Source organism: Lathyrus oleraceus, chromosome 5, assembly GCF_024323335.1.
Source record: "Lathyrus oleraceus cultivar Zhongwan6 chromosome 5, CAAS_Psat_ZW6_1.0, whole genome shotgun sequence".
Taxonomy (NCBI): domain Eukaryota; kingdom Viridiplantae; phylum Streptophyta; class Magnoliopsida; order Fabales; family Fabaceae; genus Lathyrus; species Lathyrus oleraceus.
The window spans coordinates 105,009,311-105,018,726 of NC_066583.1; the positions used below are offsets into that span (position 1 = coordinate 105,009,311).

At 38.9% G+C, this 9,416-nt stretch overlaps 1 non-coding gene across 1 annotated transcript; it reads right to left on the reverse strand.

Annotated features, from left to right (window-relative positions):
- Window positions 1–5,960: 5,960 nt before the first annotated feature.
- Window positions 5,961–6,067, reverse strand: LOC127088402 (small nucleolar RNA R71). The gene has a single exon (XR_007790240.1). It is a non-coding gene; the product is annotated as a small nucleolar RNA R71 (small nucleolar RNA).
- Window positions 6,068–9,416: the final 3,349 nt, after the last annotated feature.

The following is a 9,416-nucleotide window of genomic DNA, read 5'->3' on the forward strand; positions in this document are numbered from 1 at the left end:
TGAGGGGTTAACCCTATAATAAGCATGGAAGACTCACAATCAAATCACTAAGGACAAGGTGAGATTAACATCAACCAACTAGGAGAACTCAAACCTATGGCTAATGTATGAAAAACTTAACAAGAATGGACAAAGCCACAAAACAATTGAATGAGTTGGATTAACCGGTTAGAATTTATTCACAAAAGATGGTCAAAGTATGATTAAAGTCAATTCGAAAGAAGTGTTACGAAAAGTGAAATTTGAAAATCAAGGACTTAAGGTCCAGGTTTCTAATTTGAAAAGATGTGAAGATGTTTGCACAATATTTATCTCACGTTTTTTGAAGCAATGTGTGAAAAGGGGTTTAGGACAAAAAGGGGTGAATGGATAATGGAGTGTAAAACTTCTCAGAAGGGTCCACCTCTTGAAATCATATAGAAGATGATTCAAGTGTGTCCTTTGGAATAAGCAAATGAGCAATAACAAATGAACAAGGTAACAAAATAAAGTCAACAAAAGCGGATACCGGATGTCAATCACTGGACTTATACCAATCTCCTAAAACAAAACTGGATATCAGAGGCCACTCTATGGACTTATACCAATCTCCTCAACAAAATAAAACATGGATGTCAGATGCCAATCTATCTGGACTTATACTAACCTCCAACAGATGATCATGGGAAACAAATGCCAACCACATGGACTTACAATTGGATCCTCACATACAACAAGCAGACAAGTGCAAAAGTAACAAGGAATAAGGTGCCAATAAATGGGCTTACCCTTAACTCCTAAGAGTTAGGATGCCAATAAATGGTCTTAGTCCTACTCCTCCCATCTCATAGGAAACAAATGCCACTCAATGGACTTATAATTGTCTCCTCCATGGACAAACAAGGATGTCACAGAGATATGAATGATAAACATGCAATGATGTACCATTAATGATGATAAATGCACAAAGGCAAACTCAAGCAATCATGCACAACTGAGTCAAGTAATCAAACCAACCAGGCAAATAGCACACACTATACACAAGCAATTAGGCTCAAACAAGGCTAGGCATTGAAGCCAACTGGAATGGGGTAAATGTTGCTCTTAACCCTAACATTGAGAGTTAGGGTGAAGCAGATGAAATGGATATGAGGGGTATGCCTCATAGCTCTTATCCCTGGCCTGGGAGAGCTTTCAATAATAGAAGGTGTGGGAGTTCAGAAAGTTGGAACTCTCTCCACAAATGAATGACTCTATAGATCTTGGGTTAATATCCACAATGCATCAACATGTTATGTGAGCAAAGGGATGACACACAGACTAACAGGAGATGGATTACACATCTCTTCTATCTGTCAATTGCCTTATCAAAGGACTTTTCCTGCTTGGCACAATAAGTAAACAAACACAAGCATTGCCTCTTAAGGAGGACTTCAGACAGTTGCCTACCAAGTAACAGTAGGTCTTCCAGACAACATGAAGAAGAGAAATTATACCTAAGTGGTTAAGCAACCAAGCAAAAGCAAGTTCAAAATGAACTTAAGCAACTAATGTACCTGAAAACAATCCAACTCAATCAGTATACAAGTCAAAAAGTCAAACAAATAATCCAACAGTCAACAGACAATACACAGTCAACAAACAAGGCTACAATGTGCAAGGCACTAGCTCAACTCAAATGGGCTAAAAGCATCCTGCAAAACAAGTCAAGGTTAGTCAATATCGTTCAAGTAATTCAACTCAAGCAATGTGAATCAATCCCCTTATGGCCATGTACTTCTTAACCTGAAAACAAGCTCAAACATGAGAAGCAAACCACTAGGTCAAAGCCTAGGGTCAAAGAAGGAGAAATAATCCAAAACAGAACATGAAAATTGACATGAACCAAACTCAACCAATTAAGAACATAATCCAAAAAGTCTCATGTCAATAGCATCAACCAAATTCATTTCACAAATCAAATAAGGCAAGGCATGCAAGTTGGAAGCACATTGAAGCAACAGAATGAACAAGTGCTCATTAATTCCAAAATGACTCAATAAATCTCAAGAAAAATCAAGGCTAAATAAGACATATCAAATGATCAACACACCAAAAATCAAGGCATTTGGACAAGTATAAGCATGGCAATCAAATTCATCAAGGCAAGGTAACCAAAACAAGCTCAGTTGAGGCACAATTGGATACACCAACTTAGCACAAGCCTAAAACAGCATAGACAAATGATAAAGACCTCAAACCAAAGCCACAATAAACTTCAAAGTGTCTAGAAACAATGTGCCAAATTTCACATTCATAGGATAAACAAACATCATTTCACAAATCATTGAAGTTCATGACTACTCAAAAGTCCACAAATGGAAATTCAGAAAGAAAAATACCAAACAAATCAGAAATCAATCCAAATATTCCACAAAAATTCATGGTCAATCTCAACATCCAGAAGAAGCATCATGCAAAAAATCACATCATTTGGCATTTATTTGGCATGGCATAGAAAATCAACAAATTGAGCAAGCAAAGGTGTGACACACATTGTCACACCTACATTAACCAGATCATATCTCAACAACCATAAATGCTAAAAATGCAAACTCAACACCAACATTTCAATTAAGATGTCTAGTTTAAGCATACCAAATTTCAAATACATTGGAGCAAATCTCATTATTTCACAAAGCAAATGGCAAGCAAGGTACAAGATAGCACACATATGAACATTCCCTAGGCAAAAATATTTTTCAACCGTGCAAAAATTCTGGAAAAATAGCCAAAAAATACTAGACATGATGAGGAGCAAGCTGCAAACATTCCCAGGTCATTTGGATCATCCATCAATGAGTTATGAATTTTCTAAGTGGAGAGAAAAATAAAAAATCATGTGAAGAACTAGCATGAATAGCATGGAATAAAATGCAAAAGGCAATAATTGAAACTGTCTCCACCAAGGATCGAACGGGAGAAACATTTGAAAGTGGCGCGTTTCCTCATGAAACGCACCGTTTCATTAAGTACATGTGGCACGGGCAAGCGTTCGTAGCCAATGAATCAACCATGCAGGATACACGTGGACCACTACATGTCCACTAACATGAAAACGCATGCAACACGCCTGGCACGGATCAAATTGCATTCTGGAAAAAAAAAACCCTAGGTTCTTCATACAGATTCATCGTGTTCTTGAGCTCAAGAACACATATGTCCAGAAATCAAAAATGAATATATCATCATGTTCATCCTTCCAAGTACAACACGAATCCATGCTCAATTTGACCTAACTCTCATTAATATGAATGGATCGAGCAAAAGAAGTTTCTTAGGTCAAACTTAAAATCACAATAACTAACTCATTTCTCCATGGAAATTGATGATCCAAAGCTCAATGCACTCAGTGTTGAAAGATCTACCACATGCATATAACTATTTCATGAATCAATGAACTCGAATTCTAACCTTGTTGGAAGTGCAGAACTGAAATCGCTGCTTTCAAGCCTTGTAATGTATAAACAGATGCTTCTCAATGCTTAGGTGGATGAATGGAGGAGGAAGGATAGCTCAACCGTGCTTAATCTGGCCAGAAACTTCAACTGCCATGGATGAGCATAAACTTCAACAACTTCGAATCTTGATGAATTCTTCTGGATCTTGCTTCCAAAATGCTCTTCAATGTTCCTATGTGATGAATCAACCAAGAACCAGGCAATGCTTTTGCAGAAATTTGATGAAAAGTTTGAGAGAAATTTGGAGAGAAATTTCTAGATCTGAGATTTGTGAAATTGTCCTTGCAGAATTCTGTTAGGATTAGCTATATATATGATCTGTTAATGAAGCTCTTAATCCCAATTAAGCTAATGCAAGTGGAATTAGTGGAATCAAGGTGTTTATGCAAATTTGCCAATTCACCTCATGTATGCTATGGCAATGGAACAGTACTCAAAATCTGTTGGGAATGCACTTAAAATGTGATTTTGAATCAAATGTCAATGGTGGGAAGTGAAAACAATGAGCCAAATTCAAATTACCACTTTCCCTCCAAAATTCAAATGGAAAACCAACTATTTTTGTGAAGAGAATGCATGGCTTATGATACATGTTTTGGATAGTGCATGTCAAGAGATAAATGTTGCAAAAAGAACCACTTCATTTGGCCTTATGGTTTAAAAGTTATGCACTTTTGAAGTTCAAATTCCTTTGACCATGATTGATCCATATCTCTTCAACCACAAATGAGAAATTCATTTTCTTGGACTTTTTGGAAAGGTGAGAGCAAGATATTCAACTTTCATGTTGGACAAAATTTCATTTGAAGCTTGTTTGATGATGTAATCTTGAGGAGAAAACCTTTCCATTTTTGGCAATTACAAATTACAGGTCACTTACTATTTTTGGAAAGTTTTCATCTGACCTCAAATTCTTCAATGTTGATGTTTGAAATGTTAAATGAAACTTGTATGGACATGAATGAGGCTTCTCTAACCATCTCCCACCTTCAAATCCATGATTGCATGCACAATTGACTTATGTTGACTCTTCTAGGGTTTCAGTTGACCTGGCTATGCTCAGATGAAATTCAAGCTCCTACCACTTGAGATCTTGATTCAAAATGATATCATGGTTCATATGAACTCTTGTGAATGATCACGGTGCCCAAATTCTCAAGAATGGCCACCATCTATTGCTCAATGAATGCCCTTGAATGCTTTGATCTGTGGTGCTTCATCTGCAAGTAACATGGTTAGATGACATATTTTTGTACTTTTGGTTAGTAAACAAATGAAAAGCAATGATATACATATGCCAAACGTGCTAGGTGATCAAGAACCACACTCAAAAGATGACCCACCCACAGGGAAGGAGGCAAGGTGCACAATGATCCTTGAGGCAATGATATGATATGATATGATGCCATGAGGGATCTTAGGGCCAAAATTGGGGTCTTACAACCTCCACTTAGGGATTATCGTTTGCATGACAACTATTAGGCTCGAGTCAGTCTCCCTATTAGTTTGTTGTTTCCATGGTCTCTGGTTAGGAGAGAGTTGTACCCCTGTTAAGGGGAACTACGTCGCCCTGATTCTCATACCAGATGAGATACGTAGGCAGGAGATTGAGCGAAATCTCTTCGGGCACCCTTTTTTTTTGTGTGTTCGTTAGGAGTTGGATGTAAGTCCATGTATTGGCATTTTGTTTCCTTGTTTGTTTGGAGTCGGATGTAAGTCCATGTATTGGCAATCTGTTTCCTTTTGAGTGTTTGCTTTGACGTCTCAGCGTCCCTTTTTGGTGTTTTGTTTCAGCGTGCGTTAGCCGAGCTACGAGTGCTCTGATTCTTCCTCTGGATAGAGAAGATACGTAGGCATAGGATGCGATGTCCTAGAGAGCATGTTCCCCATTTCCTCGAACTACGTTGACTTTGATGTTTGTTTCTGACAAACTACGTAGGCCCAGGATGCGGCATCTTGCCGAGTCCACTTTCTCCATCTTCTTTCAGTTGTTTATTATTCCAGTTTGGTGCATTTTCTTTGAGCAGTTTATTAGCAACTTTTTCCTATTCTTTTGAGCGTGGATCCCGTTGAGTACGGCGGACGTGAGGGGTGCTAATACCTTCCCCTTGCGTAACCGACTCCCGTACCTTGCAATCTGTGGTCGTAAGACCGTTCCTTTCCCTTTCATAGGTTAGTCCTGCGCTCCCTTTCCGTCATAGGATGAATAGCGTCGGTGGCGGCTCTGTAATTTTCCCGCCGGTTGTTTTTCGCGTTACGACACTGAGAACCCAAATCAACATTTAAATTTTTTATCCAACTGGCCGACACTTTTAAATCCAACGGCGCTTCACCTGATGCGATCCGTTTGAGATTATTTACTTTCTCCCTCAGGGATAGAGCACGTTCATGGTTGGATTCACTTCTAGCTAACTCAATAACTACCTGGGAAGACCTTAGAAGAGTATTCCTTGCTAGATATTTTCCCCTAGTAAAACTGTCGTTCTTCGGAACCAAATAACTAGATTTACTCAAAACCAAGGAGAATAGCTTTTTGAAGCTTGGGAGAGATATAAAAAGTTACTAAGAGTCTGTCCACACCATGGCTTAGAACAATGGCTGATCGTTCATACCTTCTACAATGGACTCCATTATAACACAAAGATGAGCATCGATGCTAGCGCAGGTGGCGCGCTGATGAACAAACCTTACCCTGAAGCTTGTGACCTAATTGAGGATATGGCCCAAAACCATTACCAATGGGGAACTGAACGAGCATCAATAGAGAAAAAGGAGACCCAAGGTGGAATACATGAGATAAGCTCTCTGGACATGATGCATGCGAAAATGGACGCTTTAGCCCTTAAGATCGAACATATGTCTACAAACACTAACACCGCAGCGGTAGTCCACACAGAGTGCGAACTTTATGGATCTAAAGGACACGAATTAGAGGAGTGTAACCTTTTGAATGACCTGAACTCCGACCAAGTAAATTACGCCCAAGGTAACCCATTTTCAAACACTTACAACCCTGGATGGAAGAATCATCCGAATTTTTCCTATAAAAACCAGAACCCTATCCAAAATTATGCACCTCAAAGACCACAAGGTTATCAAGCCCAAAAACCAAATCAACCTATGCAAGCTGTGCCTCAGAAGTCTAACCTTGAGAAGATCATGGAGAGCTTTATATCAGGCCAGACTCAACAGAACAAAGAATTTCTAAACCAGAACATTCACGTAAACGAACTGATAACGCAATTAGGGACTAAGGTTGATCAGATAATCATTCATAACAAGATGCTTGAAACCCAGATCTCACAGGTTGCACAAAACCAAGCCCCATAAACTACACCTGGAGGACAATTCCCTGGACAACCTCAACCAAACCCTCGAGGGCAAGCTAACGCTATCTCATTACGAAGCGGGACCGCTTACGAAGGGCCTCATAACCTAGTAATGAGCGAGTCCAAAACTTCTAAAGGAAATATACCTACCAACCGAGAAGAGGAACCGATGGAACCTGAAAAACAAGCCGACCAGGAAGGTGAAGCCAAGGATAAAACTTACAAACCACCACCCCCGTAAAAACCACCAATCCCATATCCGCAAAGACTTAAACAAACCAAAATCAATAACCAATACCAAAAATTTATAAAAGTGATAGAGAAGCTTCATGTAGAGATTCCTTTCACCGAAGCCATCACCCAAATTTCGTGTTACGCCAAATTTCTCAAAGACATCTTAACCAACAAGCGTAGGCTTGATGATCCCAAACCCTTGGAATGCAACTTTATTTCCGAGAATAAACTTGCTAAGAAGGAGAAAGACCCTGGTAGTTTTTCTATACCTTGCATTCTAGGGAGTCATGTGATATATAAAGCTTTCCTAGACTTAGGCGCTAGTGTGAGTTTAATGCCCTTAGCTATGTGTAAAAGGTTAAACATAAGAGAATTACAACCAACTAAGATGTCCTTCCAATTAGCCGATAGGTCTGTTAAGTATCTTGTAGGCATTTTAGAAGACATCCCAGTTAGGATCGATCAACTTTTTATCCCAGCAGACTTTGTGGTCATGGATATCATGGAAGACGACGATATCCCAATCCTTTTAGGTAGACCATTCTTATCAACAGCCGGAGCTATAATAGATGTTAAAAGAGGAAAATTAAATTTTGAAGTAGGGGATGAAAAGATAGAGTTTATTCTTTCAAAATTCCCGATGGCACCAATCATAGGAGACACATATTACGCGATCGATATCATAGATGAATGCATAAGGAAATTTGATCAAGAAGAACCTTTGATCGAACCATTTTCAAACCCGAATGAAAAGGATGATGAGCTAGAGGAAACGTAACCTCACACTAACAAATGTTTGGATCTTACTCCAGACCTTTCACCAAGTTCTTAAAAACCAGCTCAAGAACTTAAGGAATTGCCCAAGAACCTAAGATATGAGTTTTGGGATAAAGAAATGAACCACCTAGTAATAGTTAGTGCCACCTTAAACCAAGACGAGACAAACCGACTCTTGAATGTTTTAAGAAGATAACCCTTTGCCTTAGGATACAACATCTCTGATTTAAAAGGTATAAGCCCATCCGTGTGTATGCACAGGATCTCGCTAGAGGAGGATTCAAAAACTTCCAGAGAACATCAGAGAAGAAACAAACCTGTAATGAGTGAGGTGGTAAAAAAGGAAGCCCTTAAACTGCTAGAAGCTGGTATAATCTATCAGATCTCTGATAGTAAATGGGTAAGTCCTGTACATGTGGTACCCAAAAAGGGAGGCATCACAATCGTGCAGAACGAGAAGGGCGAGCATGTAGCTAAACGTATAGAAGGTGGAGGGTGTATGTGCATAGATTATAGGAAGCTCAATAAGGCAACTAGGAAAGACCATTCCCCCCTTCTATTCATAGATCAAATGCTTGGACACTCTTACTTTTGTTATCTGGATGGATATTATGGATTTTTCCGAATACCCATACACCCCGAGGATCAAGAGAAAACAACCTTTACTTATCCTTACGGAACGTTTGCTTATAGACGAATGCCGTTTGGACTCTGTAATGCGCCAGTTACTTTCCAATGTTGTATGATTTCAATCTTCGCAGACTATCTCGACGGAATTATGGAAGTATTTATGGATGATTTCTCAGCGTGTGGGTTCGACTTCGAGAATTGCCTCATTAACCTTGAGAAAATCCTAGAGAGATGCGTAGAAGTTAACCTTGTGTTAAACTGGGAGAAGTGCCACTTTATGGTTAAAGAAGGCATAGTGTTAGGACATATAATATTTGAAAGAGACATTGAGGTCGACAAAGCAAAGATAAAAGTTATAGAAAACCTTAAACCTCCTAAAATAGTTAGAGAAGTTCGTAGTTTTCTTAGACACGCCGGTTTCTACCGACGCTTCATCAAATATTTCTCTAAAATAACAAAACCCCTGACCGGCCTTCTGATGGAAGACATTGAATTCATTTTCGATGAAAAATGTATCGAAGCCTTTAATCAGTTAAAACAAGCACTAATTTCAACACCTATTCTATAAACTCCAGATTGGACTAAACCCTTTGAAATAATGTGTGATGCTAGCGATTTCGCTATATGAGCTGTTTTAGGGCAAAGAAAAGATAAGAAATCACATGTAATATATTACGCTAGTAGAACCTTAGATGCCGCTAAACTAAATTATAAGACAACAAAGAAGGAACTCCTAGTTGTGGTCTTTGCAATTGATAAATTTAGGTCTTATCTTGTCAGATCTAAGATTATAGTCTATACAGACCATGCAACTATCTGTTACCTTCTAAGCAAAAAGGATGTGAAACCTAGATTACTCAGATGGATCCTTTTGCTAGAAGAATTAGATTTAGATATTAGAGACAAAAAGGAACAGAAAACGTAGTTGCTGACCATCTTTCCAGACTAGAGCATTTGAAGCCAGACC